At 42.2% G+C, this 19,018-nt stretch overlaps 1 protein-coding gene across 3 annotated transcripts in view; it reads right to left on the reverse strand.

The window, feature by feature from the left end:
• Positions 1–19,018, reverse strand: part of MID1 (midline 1) — a 579,948-nt gene that overhangs the window by 260,950 nt on the left and 299,980 nt on the right. The window lies entirely within an intron of this gene.

A 19,018-nucleotide genomic window follows, 5' to 3' on the forward strand; every position in this document is an offset into this window, starting at 1 on the left:
AGCCCATCTCATCAGGGTTTTCAGAGAAACGGAGTTCCAGAAATTTCAGACTGGCAGAGATGGTCAACTGAAGCAAAGAAATTCAAGGAGGAAACTGGGCTGTGTGACACGGCTTGTTTCATTCTTTGTCGTGAAATGCTTCCCCACGTTCGCATCCCACATACCCACGACTTACGAGGAAGTGCACAAAGAACGTGTACTTTGTCAAAAAAAAAAAAAAAGCCTAATGAATAGAATTACGCACTCTGATGTGAATCTGGCGCTATTTTTCTTGGTCATATGATACCACTTTAAGAAATGAACAAGATATCGAGGCAATAACCTATTTATGCACACATGCACACATCCAGGCTTGCACGGAGAAGCAAAATTAAAAGCAGATAGCAAACAACCATTTACAACACAGAAGGTTCCTGTAGTCCATATAAATTAAGCCCCTTTAGAAGGAAAAGAAATCCAACGCGGTTTATTTATGCAAGTGCTTTCAAACAAGTTTCTCAGATTATTTGATGGTGTGATGTAATCATTTATAAGCGAGCAGTGAAATTAAAAGATCAGGACATTGTGTGTTGGGAGCTGAGTAGAGAAATTTCATAAGGAGGTTTTAATTCTGGGAGGAATATTTTGTACAGAGTATTAAGATTGATTGTATCTAATTAAAATGCTAAATCATACAGTGAACAAAGAAAGACAAGCAAAAACACGTAGGGTCTGCGGACTCCTATGGAGGGCCCTGGGGAGTCCCCAGACCAAGTCCCTCCCTTCACAGACGACGAGCCTGGGATCCCGGACATTCCTACCATGTGAAGTCACACGCGCAAGCTTGGGTCAAGGCTATGTGTCTGGTCACTTACGCATATATCAAAGCGGGGGAGATACACACACACTGAAGCACACAGAGTGAGAGAGGATTCAAACACACCACGGCTCCCAGGGGCGGCAACGTATGGTCCTCCGGGGACAAAACGCACATCGCATAGAAGAGAAATTCATCAAATATGAAGTCGAGCCTTCCTGTTGTGAACTGAAAGCTTGGGTGGCAGATGTGGACTTTTAGGTGGAGTACAAATGATGAGGAGGCCCAGCTGGCTTGTAGAGCACACCAGCCAACTTGTCAGAGGACTGGACCCCAGTTGTGGAGGTCTCTCACCCCGTTTAAAAACCATGTCCTCCCGGGGCACCTGGGTGGCTCAGTCATTTGAGCTTCCGACTCTTTGATTTCGGCTCAGGTCGTGATCCCAGGGTCGTGGGATCAAGCCCCGAGTTGGGCTCCGTGCTGAGCGTGGAGCCTGGTTAAGATTCTCTCTCTCCCTCTGCCCCTCTCCCCCCACTTGTGCTCTCTCTCTTTCTCTCTAAAATGAAGTAAAAAAAAACCCCAAAACCAAAAAACACTTCTTTCCTGAAGTCCCCCTGCCCCAATCTGCCCCGCTCTGTCTGTCCCAGTGAAAAGCATCTCTTTGCCACGACTACCTGGCGCATTCGGTCTCACTCCTAACATGGCCATTGCCTCCTGCGCGAACCAGGCACCTAGCACGGTGCTCCTCAAACTTGAGCGTGCCTCAGTCCACGTCGCCTGGAGGGCTTAAGACAGGTTGCTGGGTTCTACCTCCAGAGTTCCTGACTCAGTAAGGGGGTCCCGGCTGGGGCCCAAGAACTTGCATTTCTACCAAATGTCCGTGTGATCTTGAGGCTGCCGGCACACAGACCACACTTGGATCCAGTGCACTGCACTGCATCCAAGTTGAAGTTGACGACGCCGGATTGCTGAAGCGATGGATGAAAACGATGCTCTTTTATTGGGCCGCACCGAGTATGGTGCGTGTGCCTGCAGCACCTGCAGATGAAAGCAGCGACGAACACTGAGGTTTCTAGAATTGCCATCAGGAAAATATCGACACGCACCCATTACAAAAATTTTCCAAAGACGGGTTTAAATGGTCTCCGTATGCGAGATCAATGGGATGGAACTTAAAGGAAAAAAAAAGCTGTCTTGGTAATAAAAGCTAAATGTCATTACTGTAATTGTGGCGGTTCATGCATGCAGTTCCAAGAAGTGTGGGGGAATTTTTATAAGTCATTTTGGGGGGCTAAATGAAATATTTTTGAAACTACCTCCCTAGAAAAGAACTTTTTAAGTATTGCAACTTTACATCTGCCCTCTTCCTTTGTCAAGAAAAGTACTACATAGCTCGTATTGGTATTATTGGATTTTACTTTTCCGCAGAAAATGAAACGCTATCAAAATGAGGAAATAAAGGCTCTACTCCAGCCTGCTCTTCAAAGCAATGTGGTTATTTATAAAGCAGTTTTTCTACTTTGACTAACTCAATGTGGACAAAAGAAAAAATAATCATTTCAATATAGATTGGAAGGCAACTCCCAACCTTAATGATTAACCCTGGTAATGGTTTCAAACCCTGTAAGCGTAGATGAATTGCTCTCATAATTCCTCCCATCAAGACAAAATACAAATCTTCTTTGTTCTAAATTCATTTATTTATTCTCATTATTACCCCTCTAGATAATCGACAAAAAGTTTTGTCAGGGGGCGCCTGGGTGGCTCAGTCGATTGGGCGTCTGACCTCGACTCAGGTTGTGATCTCACGGTTCATAGGTTTGAGCCCCATGTCCGGCTCTCTGCTGTCAGCACAGACCCTGCTTCAGATCCTCTGGTCCCTCTCTCTCTGCCCCCCCCCCCCCACTCTCTCTCTCTTTCTGTCTCTCAAAAATCAATAAAAACATTAAAAACCAAGTTTTGTCAGGTCTCCGAGTGGCTCCATGCCTTCTGGGAAATGACCTTTAATAGTCCTTTTTACTATGTCACTCCCCTCCAAATGTAATTGAAATAGATTCAGCATTTTGTTTCTCAAGCTTTAAGAAAAGCTGCAAAAATTGAAAAAATTCAAAGGACAAATTCTATCTATATAGCAAGCAGATGAAGTGAACTATTTAAAATCTGAATGCAGTTGACGTTGCGCTAGGAGGCAAATTATTACAGATGTTCCCCACACGTAACCTTTCCTGTTTTGCATCTTTTATCCAGTAAAACACCATTTCTTTCTCAGGCGCTCCCAGGTAGAGAACACTCCATTTTCGAGGGGCGTTGATCACAGGTATCTCCATTCTCCTAACTGTGCACTCATGAAGGCGGCCGAAATCATGCGATTTCTCTAGGAATTTGACCTGGGAGGTAGGTGAGGAGACGTTCCCACGGGGCCAGCCTCTGAAACATTTCCTCCTAAGTGCTGCTGTTCCATCTTGCACCACAGTTGAACACTGGAAGGAGGTCGAGGGGGCAGGCTGGACTTGCGTGTGCCGCCTCCAGGCCTGGAACACGGGGCTCTAACGATTTTCAGAACTTTCTCCTGTAGTGCGAAGGGGTTGGAAACCCAGGCACACCAAATCTGGTTTCTGAGGTGATGGGCGATAAGGAAGGCTTCTGGGGATCTACACCCCGCCTCCCATGTCCCCTGCAAGCTACCCTGAGTCACTTCCTTCCCTGCCTTGTGAAGTCATCTTGCTTTCCCTCCTCCCCTGGGAGCACCTGGACAGGGTCCCTACTCCAGAGAGTGCCCCGGCCTTGGCCTTGCTTTCCCCTGCCTCCCCCGTCTGCCCCGGGTTTTCCCTCATCACCGAGTCGCTGGCTACTCTTGTCTGCATGCATTTTGTAGGCACAAGTTCCCATTTTCAATCCTCTCTCCCGGGCCAACTGGGCCCTCAGTTTCCTAGCATCAGAAATGGCCGCGTGGCCGGTAAAGCACAGGTTGAGGGCAGATATAAAAACTATTCTAAGCCAAGTGAATTCAGCTGCCGCATGGATTCGGCGAGAGGAGGCCCAATGGGAATCTGGGCTCGATCTGTCACTCGACTGCCCCGGTGGCCTCCTGGCCCGTCCCCTCCTCACACACTCTCCCAGCTGGCTGCTCCTTCACACAGGCCTCCCACCTTTCCCGGAAGCACTTTTCCAAACCAATCTGCTCTCTGAGTTGCATGCTTTGCATCAAGTCAACCAGCAACCACACCTCTCACGGATCAGTGCTCAGCATAGGACAATGACGTGAGTCCTGGATAGTCAAGGGCACGGGAAGGCTTTCTTGGGGGCAGATAAAAGCATATACGGTACTGTCTTTTACGAACGTACCATCGCACTATTTCCGCCGGAAATGCCGCGTACCCTTCCCTTTATACTCTTCTTCTGGCTGACCCAGTGATGGCACCCTCCCTAAAGATATAAGAAGAATGTGTTATTACATTCTTCCTATGTGTTAGAATTTAATAGCACTCACATTCTTCTTCCAAAACTGTAAAATGACTTATTTTCTTCACTATGCCTCAGACAGCAAAGAAAATGAAAAAAAAAATTTACATTTCCTTTTTATACTCTCCCCATAACATCTCATAAATTGTGTGTACTTTTGTGGCTGTATTATTTTGCGGGGGGGGGGGGATGCAAATATGTTTTCTTTGTCTTGTCGAAAAAGAAAACAAAACAAAAAAGAAGACTGCACTCATCTTGAAAAAACTGTGTTGCCCAAAGCTTCCGTTAATCACTGAGAAAAGTCCACAATCGTCTTGCCTGCTCTTCCAGCATGAGAAGAATCTATAGAATATTCACGCCACTCAACACCTCCTGCCTGGAAACTAATTGTCTAAGCTTCACGATCACTTTTATTTTATTTTATTTTCTATTAATGACGGCAGAAACAACTGAGAACAGCAGGAAGTTATCACACCGCTGGAATCAACCGTTATCTCGTCCTCAGAACAATGGACAGTAAGGAAATGATTCCTTTTACCAACACATGGACTAGTACTTTTAAATGAAACGTTAGAAGAGTCTAATTATGTGGAAACTGTGTTCAGTTCCTTCATTTCTTACACACACACACGCACGCATGCACACACACATACACACACCCCTGTGCACTTCTGAATCTTCTTTAGGTAAAGATGCTGCTTTCTTTAATTGGCAAAGACTTCCTTACATAATCAACGGTAACGTACTCCACCAGGCGCCAACAGGAACTTCTTTCCTCACCAGGTACATGGAAGTGCTGGCTACTCTTGGGACAGAGTTTAGTATAAGACGGGACTCAGCTGGTTGAAAGGGTCCAGGATCCTCCACGAGGACCTCGGACATTGCTCTCGTGAAGGCTTGGTGGAGAACAACAGTTGGCTGCCTCTTTGGTTACAGGGTAATCACAATGGAAAAGAAGCATAACTCTGGGCCTGCCTCAGATAATTCAAACTTTGAACACTTGGAATAAAGTCGTTTTAATTGTAACCAATCGATGAGCGGAAGATTGGCTCCAGCCCTTTGCCATAGTACACTGTGGGCAAGGTGTACTTCTCTGCCTCTTGACTTGGCCGCATGACTTGTTTGGTCCATGGAATGAGGCAGAAGTGACAGTGTGCCAGTCTTAAGCCCAGGATTCAAGAGGCCTTGTGTGTTTCCGCTTGCTTTCTTCAACTCTGCTTTTGCCATGAGAATGATAGGCCTGGGCTTGCCTGCTGGTCCCTGAGAAGGATGAGAGGTACTTGCAGCAGAACCCTCCCGAAGCCAAGACCAGAGAACACCCAGCTGGTCAGCAGACTTGGAAGACATAATCAATCATAATTGTTCTAAGCCACTACGTATGGGGTGGTTTGTTAGGTGGCATTAACTAACTGATACATCATGAAATCACTATTAGGCAGGTTTGCTTTATAGGACTGACTGGTCCATTTGATTAACTTTTTTTAATGTGATAGAACAATGCAATAATGTTACTCAAATCATTTTAAGAGAATCCCGATATAAAGAGATTGGCTTTTGAGTCAGATGGCTCTAAATTCATACAGAGGAGGAAGTTCTCTAGTCTTCCAGAGCCTCGATTTGTGCATCTCTAAAATAAGAATTACCACATTTACCTTGAAGAGTATGAATTAATGGGTAAAGTATGTAATATACCCAGCATATGGGAGAACAAAAAATGTTTGCATTATTTTTATTTAGTATGATGTGCAATCTCAAAAGTCTATTTCTACTTGAGTCGTTATTTGTATTCCGTGATTTTTTTCTTCTTCTTTTAATTTTTTGCTCATCTTCCTCTGGTTTCACTTACATAACTCCTATCTTTTCCTTGCCTTAGGTCTTTTGCAAAATCCAAGTATAAAGTCTGCCATTCATTTTTCCCAGTGCCCACAGGGGATGATTTACCACAGGTGGTAAGTCCCACTGAGCTACTTATATTGCTTGGGACACAAGTTTCATGTTTAGGACAAATTTTCAAACATAAAGTTCTTTTGAAAGAAAATCAAGCATGGCAGATCATTCAATGTCTTTCTTTAAAAGTGAGTGTTCGGGGCGCCTGGGTGGCTCAGTCGGTTAAGCGTCCGACTTCAGCTCAGGTCATGATCTCACGGTCCAGTCCGTGAGTTCGAGCCCCGCGTCGGGCTCTGGGCTGATGGCTCAGAGCCTGGAGCCTGCTTCCGATTCTGTGTCTCCCTCTCTCTCTGCCCCTCCCCCGTTCATGCTCTGTCTCTGTCTCAAAAATAAATAAACGTTAAAAAAAATTAAAAAAATATATAAAAAAAAATAAAAGTGAGTGTTCTTTTCCCTCCCCTGTCTTCTGTCAACTCCCTCAATTACGTATTGGATGTAATTGGGATGTTTTCTAGTGAAACCCATGACCCAGTGTGTATGAAGCAACGACAAACACACAATGATTGCCTTCCCTTCTGTTGTGACTACACGAGTGATCGTAGTTTGGAAGGGACTGGCAAATGATTTTGCCAGGATGATCAACCTTTTTCTGAAAAGGGCAGATAGTACATATTTCCAGCTTTGGGGGCCATATGGTCTCCATTGGGCCACAGTTTGCGGATAGCTCCTATAAACAATAAACTGTAAGACCAAAGTCATGGTGATATTAACGCAAAATTAGTCACGCTGCAGCTCAAATACGTTCTTTCATATAAATTCCACACTATATGTAAATATCTCTTGGGCTTGATTATAACTTTTGTAAAGTGCTGTGTAGGACAATCATAAGGTTGGGTTTTATTCTAAATTTATTGTTTATTTACTCTATGCTCATGGCCCAAAGTTTCCCAACGCTTGTGGGACAGAATTTCTTAGTACAAGTCTTGCCAGCAGGCTGATTTAATTCAATTTCTATCTAATCATTCTGTTCAGGACATTTATTCTGTAATTTCCGCATACATCAACTTTGGGTCTGTGTAGCACTAATTGAGTACTATTTCCATCTATTTGCATGGTGCTCGATCCTGTTTTGACGGTGACCATATTGGACAATACATTTTTTTTTTCCAAATAGGAGTCAACAGGAATATCAAAGGAAATACATAACTTCCCAAGGACTTTCATGTGGAATCTCTCTTTGGCTTCTGAAAGCTCACCATTACCAGGTACTCGTTAATGTTAACAGGATCTCGCCCAAATCCAATAATCACCGTGGCTCACCCTGGGGAAGACTGGCTAACTGACTCAGCCCAGAAGAGACGTGTTAGAGGCAGGCATTCACGTTGGCTGAGTTTGCACGAGCCCAGCTGCCCTGACGCGCTGGGGAGGCATTGGTGTGCAAGCTAAGTTTGGTGTGCAGATGTTGGTGAAGGGTTCCTGGAGACCTCCGGTGATAACATCAAGCCTGTGGCAGAGTAGGCTCGTTGAAGGTGATTTTTGCCCCCAACTTTCCATTGTTAAGAATGGGTTACCGAGATGGGTTTCCGCAGTCGCACGGTGTGACATTTATTTTGTCGGGCGGTTTAATCTGTCCTTAATTTCAAAGGGCGGAATCCTGAGATAAGACTAGATTGTGCGGTATATTCCTCTTGTGAGGCAAGATGCGGGTTGCCCTCGTCCTCAAGAAGAAGTGATATATCGTGGAGCCTGTGGCAGAACGAGCCACAGGCTTCCCTTTCATCTCTCAGCCTGTCTGTATTCCCACGTTTTTAAGACTCTGTATTATCTTTTATTACCCAGATTTTGATTATTTTTTGGTTTCAAACCGTTATAACCAAAAATGTTGCCGTGTGGGCTTAAAAAAAAAAAAGATTCCAGTTCATCACTGTTAATGTAAAGAAGGATAGAGACAGGAAATTCATGTGAAACCGGAGTCCTGGCTTGGACAATGAGTATGTGTAGAAACACGGGTGTTTTAAAAAGCTCGCTTCCTGACGCCATATGAAAATAAACGGATGTTTTTAATAGCAGAACTTAGGTAACAATTGTTAACACAAAGCTAAGAGCTGACACAGAGCTCTTTTATCTAGGAAGCGTACTGTCTAATGTCACGGAGGCTGAAAGATAAAGACAAAAACAAATAAAAAACCAGAGAACTGTGCTCAATTCCCCAAAGCTGAGCATCCTGCCTTAGGGTCTGAGTGGGGCTCATAAGCTCAAATATCCAAGGGGAGACAGGCGGGGAAAGCTGACCTGAAGGCACCGACGGGTTGTGAGACACAGAACAAGACAATCGTGCCACAAATGTCTCCATCGGTCTCCATCTGTTTTTGGTATACGCTTGGGTGCCCTGAGCTACTGGGTCTCAAAGTGTGTGGACTGGGGAGGATGGGTGATTTGGCTCACCAGAGGACATCGGGTGAGGTCTACAGGCATTTTTAGTTGTCACAACTTGGAGGAAGGGTGTTGCTACTGGCATCTCGTGGACAGAGGATGTGTAAAAGGCTGCTGCACATCCTACAGTGCCCAGGGCAGCCCCACGACAAAGAGTTATCTGGTCCCAAATGCCAGTGGTGCAGAGGCTGAGAAACGCTGTCTGGCCCACGAGGGGTTTACGGTGACCGTAGAGCATCGGCTCTCTCTCGGGGCAGCGGTTTGGAGGTTCCTGCCGATGTGAGCATGTGGGAACCTTCCATGCGGGAACAGAACCAAACAAAGGATTGAGACTTACTCAGGATATGATGGAATGGCTTCAAGTTATCTTTAGAGCCAGATGAGAAGAATTAAAATATCTTTAGAGTTTTTGCCAGAAAGACAATACAAAGAAAGCCGACGTCTTTCAACCCAAATCAGATTACAGAACTGGGTAAAGAAATGGATTTAGAGTCACATGTTCACATGGCGATTCTGAAAAACGGATGTCTTCTGCAGCTCAGAGCACCCCCCCCCTCCCCGATGACAGCAGTCTCTGTGTCCCACATCCTGGGTCAAATCTCTAACCCATAAGCAGCCATGTTAGCACCCCCAGTCAACCCAACAGAAACCCAATTGAGTTACTAAATGAATTTTATAGGGTTAATTCTCTTGTTTTAAATTTAGGAAAACATTTAGTAATTGCAGTGAGAATCTGGGTATGTAATTGAAAACACTTTGAATGTTTAAGAGTATTTTGGCATGTTAGCAAATGGTCGTATTCGCCTAGTCAGTAAATATTTGTCAAATGATTAAATGTATTAGCCTTTTGATTCCAATTTTATTTTATTTTTAAATTTTTTTTAACTTTTATTTATTTTTGAGACAGAGAGGGACAGAGCATGAACAGGGGAGGTCAGAGAGAGAGGGAGACACAGAATCTGAAACAGGCTCCAGGCTCTGAGCTGTCGGCATAGAGCCCGATGCGGGGCTCAAACTCACAGACCGCGAGATCATGACCTGAGCCAAAGTCGGAGGCTCAGCGGGCTGAGCCACCCAGGCGCCCCTTTTGATTCCAATTTTAAATGACAGATTGATTTTAGACTTGCGATTGTAAATTGAAAAGTGTAGCAGAATTTAAGTGTTTGGTAAATAGTGCTGGACTTTTCAGGTGAACTTCATTCTCTAAATAAGTATGGATATTCTAAATATTTAATAAGCTTAAATATTGAAAAGTTTTAACGGCAATAAGTTGAAATATTTAAAGTTTAAATTGTAATAAACTTAAATATACACATTTGTTGAATACATGAATGCATGTATTAGATTTATAAAAGTTGTTTAAGTTTTTAAAAAGGTTTTGCCTCTTAGGGCTGTAAGTTTGCCAGTAAGATAGATACTTGAACGGTTAAACAGAAAACAGAATATAAGAACTTTATAAACGTAGATTAAAATATATAAAGAATTTTAGCTAATTAAGTTTAGAAATGAGAGCAATTGTTTGAGTTTAGATTGTTCAACTTAAATTGATTCAACACTAATCAAAACCCTCTGTGAAACTATTTGTTCTTATTATATACAAAAAAGTTACTAGAATTATAAGCAGAAAAATAGGATTTGTAAGTTGAACTTAAAAGCTTGAGGAATATTTTGATTTTTGTAACTTCAGTAAGGTAATGTAATTTTAAAGCCTACATAACTGTAAATATCCCTTTCTACACAGAAAGAAAGAAAAAGAAAGAAAGAAAGAAAGAGAAAAAGAAAAAGAAAATGCCAGCCTTAGGCATTTAAAAAATCATTAATAATGTCCACACTTGTCTTTTAGCAAAGAAGACATAATGTTCCCATTGAGCAAAGGGGATGTGTTAGAAAGGCACATCACTTTCCAGGTTTCAGAGCTGGGCAGATAAGACAATGGTGCTGAATATAGTCCCTTGTGAGACTATTAAATAGACTATAAGAATGTTAGTTCTGGAAAGACCCTTGGAGATCACGGTCCTCACTTCCCCCCCCAGAGGTGAAATGGCCAGGACCAGTCCTCTGGAGCAAGGCCAAATTTCCACCCAGGGCACCAACCTTAGAGGACGTTCCCAACAGGGTTACTCATACATTCTCCCCACTCTGTTAATTTGTTAGGGCTCATTCTGCAATATTTGCCAATTTTTATATAGTAATGGCTACAAACTTCAATGAGTTCCTTTTCTGTGTCAGCAGATGAGCAATGGGGTGCCATGAAACAAAGCGTACGGGGACAAAACATTTCTGAGAACTGCCTGACAGTGATGCGTGGGTGGGGGTGGGGAGTGCATGTGTATGCGTGCGGGAGAGGAAAGTGAAGGCTGGCATCTACTTTTTCCTCTGATTTCCTATCATTTTCAAAAAGTTTAAAATGATACCAGGGCTGTGCTCTATAATATCATGGCATGCATTTGCTAAAAGAGGCATATTATTTTATTTTCCCTTTTATCCCGCCCTGATGGTAGAAAATATATCCAAATGACCTGTGATGACACTTTAAGATAGCTAGAACTGGTATGCAGACTGACCTTATGACAGGCTAATAAGCTGAAAATGAAAGCGAAATCCTCTTTATCCCACTTTAAAAAAAACAAAAAACCAGGAGGCTCTTCTTAGCGCTAAACCAAATAGCGCCATCTGCTGGCTGTTTGCTAGTAGGTGTTATCTAATCAGGGCCACCAAACAAAGGTGATCTATAGGAGAAAAGGGAGAAGCAGGCTCTGTCCTCACTCTTGCCTCTGTGCCCAGGGGACTCCCTGTCACACAACCTCTGAAACACAAAGATGACAAGGCTTCTTTCTACGATAAAACATTCGCATTTCCCCAGGAACCCATGTTCCCCCCCACCCCCCACCCCTTTCTTTGAAAGAAGCGCCCAAGAACTGAACACACCTTGGATTCAGCTTGGCCGTCAGCAAACACATTTCTTACAAACAAAGATTACCTTTAACTCTCTCATTTTCTGTTTCTACTCCCGTTCTTTTCAATAAAGAGATTAACTACAAGCTTGCCAACCAATCACTGCAAATACATGGAGACTTTGAATCTTCTGCCCAAGCTCCCCCAGGACGGACAGAAGGAAGCAAAGATAACAGTCACAACTACTCTAGCATGAAGCGTGCTGTTTGTTTCTACTCACTGGCTTCATGTTGCAATTCGCGACATCAGGGCAAACCCATTTTTTTGTGTAAACTCTTAGCTGAGAGGATAGAGCTGGGCTTTTGACTGTCTCGCCATTTCCATAGATGGGTTGGCATGAAAAATATTTATATTTTAATCAAGTACAATTACACATGAAACTGGCTTTTGAGGAATTTCTTTTCCTGTGTAACAAAGTGAAATGAGGGAAAACACTGAACTGACTAAATCGGCTCCACCACTCCAAAGACGCTCAAATGTCATCACTATGGCAACATGGCAGCTAGAGTCCACCCTGGTCTCTTCCCTCCGATTGGAAATCGTGCGCATTGTCCTTGCCAATTAATTAACATGGCAGACACATGGAAAACAGTGAGTTTTGGCTATGAGGAAGGGTCTTAAGACTGATTTCATTCATGAAACACTCTATCCTATTTTTAGTTTTCTTTCTCCAAATTTAATTAGCCTCTGAGGACCTGCTTGACACAAAGGATTTGCTCATTTGCTGGCTCCCTCTCGGCTTTCAGAGGGATCCCATGTTGTTGAGCCCTTTGTTCTGGGAAGTGACAGGGGTCACTTATACTTTGGCCCCCAACGGGACAAATCTCAGGTGATACAATGCAAAGGGGGAGGCTAGTGTATCCACTAGGGGGTCAATTTTAACATATTAAGAAGGTATGCAAAAGATTCTCTGTTCCTTAGAAGATCCCTTATTGAAAAACCTGCGTAAGTCTGACCGAACACTTCCAAGGCCAGTGTTTAGAGAGGCAACCGATTAGTTTCAGAACTCAGGAGAAACGTCCCTTTCAATCAGTGGTGTGCCTGACAGTCATGTTCTTCAGGAGAGAAGATTGATGTGAACAGCTAGTCCAAATCCTTTGTTTTCTCATAAGTGACCATTTCTGTTGATCTATCCTTAAAATTGTAGAAAATGGCTCAAAACTATCTTCCTCGAGATTCTTTTCATACCTCATAAACTTAAATTAGGATCTCACCTAGCTTTCACACAACGAGGCCAATTTGCCAAAAGCTAATTTTCCCAGAAGCCCAATACACCAAATTTATTTATTGTAGGTTTAGTTACTTTAATAGTTTTAAGTGGAATGTTGGATTTTAGTGACTGATATGTATTTTTGGAAAGTGAAGCAAACTAAGGGTGGCATGAGAATCCTAAAAATGCCAAAAGTCAGGCAGAAGAGAAGTAAATGTACACTTCATACGGAAAACTATTTTTTTAAAGAGATTGAGAACATGCGTGACCCGGCGAGAAAGGCAGCGGGTGGGAGGGAGAGAAAGATAGAGCGCGAGAGAAAATCCCAAGCAGACTCCACACTCAGCTCAGAGTCCAATGTGGGGCTTGATCCCATGACCCTGAGATCATGACCTGAACTGAAAGGAAGAGTTGGACGCTCAATTGACCGAGCCACCCAGGCGCCCCGGGAAAACAATTTTTAATTTAAAAATTGGTATTTTATTTGTAACAGGACTGTTTCAGCTCCTTCTGATTTCAGTCTGGATGCTTTTAAATGACACTTCCTGTTTTTTTCCAATTTAAACCGTTTAGCTCATTTTGTAATAGACTATCAGTCTTTTCCTACTACAGCTAGCAACTCAAAACATTTTAAAATTTAAATGTAAAGAAATTAAACTAAGTTTTAAATAAGTACAATTGTAAACACAAATTAAGAAAAACAGACTGGATCAGTCAACGTTTCAAATTAGGAATTAAGCTAAAATTTAATTCGAAGTAAGCATTGAAATTTAAATCCGTAAAGCAAGCATTCATAAATTGCCCAAACAATTCCATCTTATGGTTTGACTATATCTGTATCAACACATCGATATCCATATATCTATGTAGCTTAAAGAGTTGAGATTTACTGAAGGATTTGAGAGGTAAAATCATATAAAGGAGTAGAAAGGGAGCATGGCAGCCCAGCAGGGACATATCAAGAGTTCACTGAATGGCAGCTCAATTTTGAAATACATTAACTCTAAGCATATAATTGCATATGAAGGAGTACAAAAATAAATTGACGAAAACAACTGAAATTGCTGAAAGGTGACTATAAAACCAAAGTACATTAAAAAGTATTTAATTTAAACAGCCAATTCTGATATTTTGACTACTAAGAATGAAATAATGTATTTCTAAATATATCTAATGGGCTTTCTTAATTATTAAATTGCATAGAAAAGGCACATGTAATGCATCATCAGATATTCAGGCGGAATAGTCCTGCTAACGCTCCTCGGAATACTCTAATGCCATTTTTTTAAAAAATTTTTTTAATGTTTATTTATTTTTGAGACAGAGAGAGACAGAGCATGAATGGGGGAGGGGCAGAGAGAGAGGGAGACACAGAATCGGAAGCAGGCTCCAGGCTCTGAGCCATCAGCCCAGAGCCTGACGCGGGGCTCGAACTCACGAACTGTGAGATCGTGACCTGAGCCGAAGTCGGACGCTCAACCGACTGAGCCACCCAGGCGCCCCATCTAATGCCATTTTTTAATAAATCAGGAAATTTACACATTAGCTTTTGGTGAACTGACTGAGAGCCACAGTGTGTGTGCGCACATGCATGTGTGTGTGTATACGTGTGTGTGTTTTAAATCTAGCTATTTTATACCTCTTCTCTCTTAATCATTGTGTTCTGACCAGTGCAGAGAACAGCGGGTCTAATGGTGTGTTCATTTTAGATGCTACGATTCTATTGATGCAGCCTCAGGATACATTATTTGATCCCTGAGTCATGCTGTGCCTTATATTAGAGCTTTTAGTCAAATGATATGCCCAAGTATTTTTTTTTTTTTTTTTTTTTTTTTGGCCAGAACTGATGTAAATTCAAATCTCCCTGATTCTGCTGTCGTGCAGTTGACCCTTTCTGAACTTAAGGATGCGATTTTTTTTTTCCTGGTGATGTTTTGTCTTGTTTTACACACTACGTTGTATTGTTTGTTGTGTATTAGTTAACTCTGCTGAGGTTTAGTGGAAACCTCTTGTCGAATCAAGGATGTGGCTTCTACCACACCTGCCCCCCCCGCCCCCAATTCTCTGCTCCATTCTGGCACAAGGTAGGCTATGTGACCAATCCTTCACTGAGGACTGATATGTATTTGCTGAACATACGTGTCCTGTCCCCAGAGCTAATACCTCCAATATCTTCCAAGATTCCGTTCACCCAGACCTTTAAAATTAGTATTTTCCATTTCTCCTGCCCTCACTTCTTTGAAGTTGAATTACTGAAGTGCAACAAAGTGCACTTACAAATGGCATTTAAGTAAAAAGTTAATTAATCAACAGGCCAAATTAATTAAAAATTGAGATGAAAACAATCTGATAAAATCATTAATCTTCCAGGAAGTGTTTAATTAAAACATAAAGCAGATCTTCATTAACACAACTGCCATAAATATCTTAGTTACAGTGATATCTACGTAATCAACTCTAAGTTTTAGGCAGGTATCTAAAATAACAGAAAAAGGGGCGCCTGGGTGGCTCAGTCGGGTGAGCGTCCAACTTCAGCTCAGGTCAAGATCTCACGTTTGTGAGTTTGAGCCCCTGCATTGGGCTCTGTGCTGACAGCTCAGAGTCTGGAGCCTGCTTCGGATTCCGTGTCTCCCTCTCTCTCCGCCTCTCTGCCACTCGTGCTCTATCTATCTTTCTCTCTCAAAAATAAATAAGCATTTAAAAATAAAACAAAATAATAGAAAGTTAAAACTACTTATATTTTATTGGGGATTTGGATGTATTTCAATAGTGCATACATCCGGCATAACTCAAAAGATAATAATAATCAAACAATAAAGAGAAGAAACCCTCAACTTCAAAACCTCAGCAATAAAGAGGAGAAGCCCTCTCTTACTCAATTTTTGAATAAGAGAAGAAATCAAAAGTTTTAAGTGAACTTCTCCATATGGAACTCAGAATTTAAAATTTTTTTTTCAACGTTTTTTTATTTATTTTTGGGACAGAGAGAGACAGAGCATGAACGGGGGAGGGGCAGAGAGAGAGAGGGAGACACAGAATCAGAAACAGGCTCCAGGCTCTGAGCCATCAGCCCAGAGCCCGATGCGGGGCTCGAACTCACGGACCGCGAGATCGTGACCTGGCTGAAGTCAGGCGCTTAACCGACTGCGCCACCCAGGCGCCCCTGGAACTCAGAATTTTAAAGGATACCAAGACACTATGGATTTACTGGTAAATTCTTCTCAACTCTCCTATGTTAGCAAAATCTTTCTTGGAGATAATTATGGCCTCAATTCTAAAACCTGATAAACCTAACAAAACATTTTAGTAATAAATAGAATGTAGTGAGGCTTTAAAAAAATCCCAAATCCAGGATGATTTATTTCAGAAATATTATGATGACTCAATTAATAGAAATCCATTAACATAGCATTCTATAGTCTAATGAGAAAGAGCATATGACTGTTTCAAGATATTACAAAAGATATTTGATAAAATGAATGCGTTAAAAATTGTTTTAATGTTTATTTTTGAGAGAGAGAGAGAGACAGAGTACAAAAGGGGGAGGGGCAGAGAGAGAGGGAGACACAGAATCTGAAGCAGACTCCAGGCTCTGAGCTGTCAGCACAGAGCTCGACGTGGGGCTCGAACCTGTGAACCATGAGATCATGACGGAGCCAAAGTCGGATGCTCAACTGACCGAGCCACTCAGGTGCCCCATGAACGTGTACTTTCTTAAAGAAGTAAGTAAGAATAGAAACAGTGCCGTTGAATATGTCATAGCAGACCCAGCTTACACGGAAATCTAACAGGAACATTCTAGCCCATTGCCGTTCAGTAGAACTTTCTGCGATGATGGCAATGTTCTCTATTTGTGCTGTCCGTGCAGTGGTCACCAGCCATAAGTAGCTACTGAGCACTTGACATGTGGCTGTTGTGACTGCAGAACTGAATTTTAAATTTTATTCAATTTTTATTCATTTAAATTAAAAAAGCCACATGTGGCTAATGGCCATTATTAAGCACAGTATAGCTCTAGAGGGCGTTTCTTTCTTTTTTTTTCTTTTAAATTTATATTTATGTTTGAGAGAGAAAAAGAGAGAGAGAGAGAGAGAGAGAGAGAGAGAGAGATCATGAGTGGGGGAGGGGCAGAGAGAGAGAGGGAGAGAGAGGATCCCAAGCAGGCTCCAAGCTGTCAGTGCAGAGCCCAACACGGGCTTGATCCCATGAACCGTGAGATCGTGACCTGAGCCAAAACGCTTAACCCCTTAACCAACTGAGCCACCCAGGCACCCCTGGGCATTTTTTAACTCAAGGTAGGAGGGAGGGCAATGATGTGCATTTTAACTTTTATTTTTGATGGTGAAGCAGTTGCTGATATCAATTATTAAGAAATTCTTAAAAAGACAAAGAATGAAAAATTTAGAAAGTTATGTAGATATTATAATTTTCTACCTAGACCATCAAAAGGAGTTATCTTTAAAAAGTCGTCTAGGGGTGCCTGGGTGGCTCAGTCGGTTAAGCGTCTGACTTCGGCTCAGGTCGTGATCTTGCGGTCTGTGAGTTTGAGCCCCATGTCGGGCTCTGACAGCTCAGAGCCTGGAGCCTGTCTCAGATTCTGTGTCTCCCTCTCTCTGACCCTCCCCCATTCATGCTCTGTCTCTCTCTGTCTCAAAAATAAATAAACGTTAAAAAAAAATAATAAAAAGTCGTCTAAATTAAGATTGTGTAAAGGGAAGAGAAAAAAAGTGACTTTACGAAAGTCAATGGCACGAATGCCCAAAAGCAGTACTGACATTCTGAAAACAGTGAAAATATAATGCCACTCACAATAGCAACCAGGAAAAATAAAAACTATCTATAGCTATTAGATTGCATGAAAATAATATAATATGGCTTATCTAGGAAATGATAGCATAAGTCTATCAAAGAATATCATACACATGTCTTAGGGGGCTTTTCTTCCAGCTTCTCAGACTAATACTAGTCTTTCGTGCTGCAGAAGAAGAAAGCTAACATTTAGTTATGGAAACCCGATGCGAGATGTTTTGCTATCTCAGCTTATTATAGCAGAACAATTGGATTAATGAGTCATTTTCCATCCCATTTTTATAAGTAAGGAAACCGAGGCACAGGGAGGTGAAGTAAAATTGCCCAAGACACAGAGCTAATAAATGTCCACCTTGGGCCCTCACTCTCCAGAGCCAGTACCCAGGGCGTTAAAACATCTGTCTGTTTATTCCCTTTCTCACCCATTTTTCCTCCATATCTGCCCTCTTTAGTTCAGGTATCTGCATATCTGATTTAAAACCCCTCATTTGGGGTCACAGAGGGCGTGAAGGCATAAAACCAAAAGAAACTTCTGATAAATGTTGCAAAAATTAGCTGAACAGAAGAGTTTAGAGTCGATACAAGATAGATATAAGCTGGCCTGGTTTACACACAGGCCAGTGGCCCATGTTGAAGTTACTTGTTTGGAGCATGAAGCACATGTGCTATGAAACGCACATAATAATAAGGACACAGAACTCCAGGAGTGATTATTAATGTACATGCTGGAATCTACACATCTACATAAACGTTGGTCCTTAGAAAGAGTCATCTTGGAAGCTCAAATGTAGATTCTAATTAACCTAAACTTGTTCAGGGCTTTCAGAATTGCCCTTTCAAAAGTTCCTCCAGAGCCAGTTTACGAGTAACAGTAAATTAGCCTTATAGATTTTTGAGAAACTTGCAAAACCAATATTGTGAAAAACAGGAAAACAAAATGTATTAGGGTTGCTTTTAAACATGGCCTTAACTTGAATTCTGGTACTCCAGGAAAAACAGCTTTGATGACGAGAGAGCATGGAGACAGTCAAAGGCTTTCATCGAATTCTGAAGGGGCCTCTTTGTTACTTCTAAGTCCACTTCAAATCTCAACAACATTTATTTTCTTTGCTGAAGTGGTACAGTTCTAATTCTTCTGTTTCACATGGATGATCTGGACACCATCTTTTAGCTCTAAAATGCTTTGTATCTTATCAAGAAGCAAATCGCAATGGGTTATTTTGGAGGTCCTGAATGGTACTGGGTATTGGGGGAGGGGGTGGGGATGGGAGAAGGAAAATGGGGGAGAGAGAGAGTAAGTGTGTGTGAGAGAGAGAGGACACCAGTGGAGGTTTCACCAAGGTCACCAGGCAGGAGTTGGGAGTGAGAGAGGATAGAGAATGGGAATTATACAGCACGTGAAGAAGAAGAGATGATCTACAATTAACTGGGCTGCAAGATGGGCTAGTTGGGTGGTAAGGGAAGAG

The sequence above is a fragment of the Acinonyx jubatus genome, chromosome X (genome assembly GCF_027475565.1).
Source record: "Acinonyx jubatus isolate Ajub_Pintada_27869175 chromosome X, VMU_Ajub_asm_v1.0, whole genome shotgun sequence".
NCBI classification, from domain to species: domain Eukaryota; kingdom Metazoa; phylum Chordata; class Mammalia; order Carnivora; family Felidae; genus Acinonyx; species Acinonyx jubatus.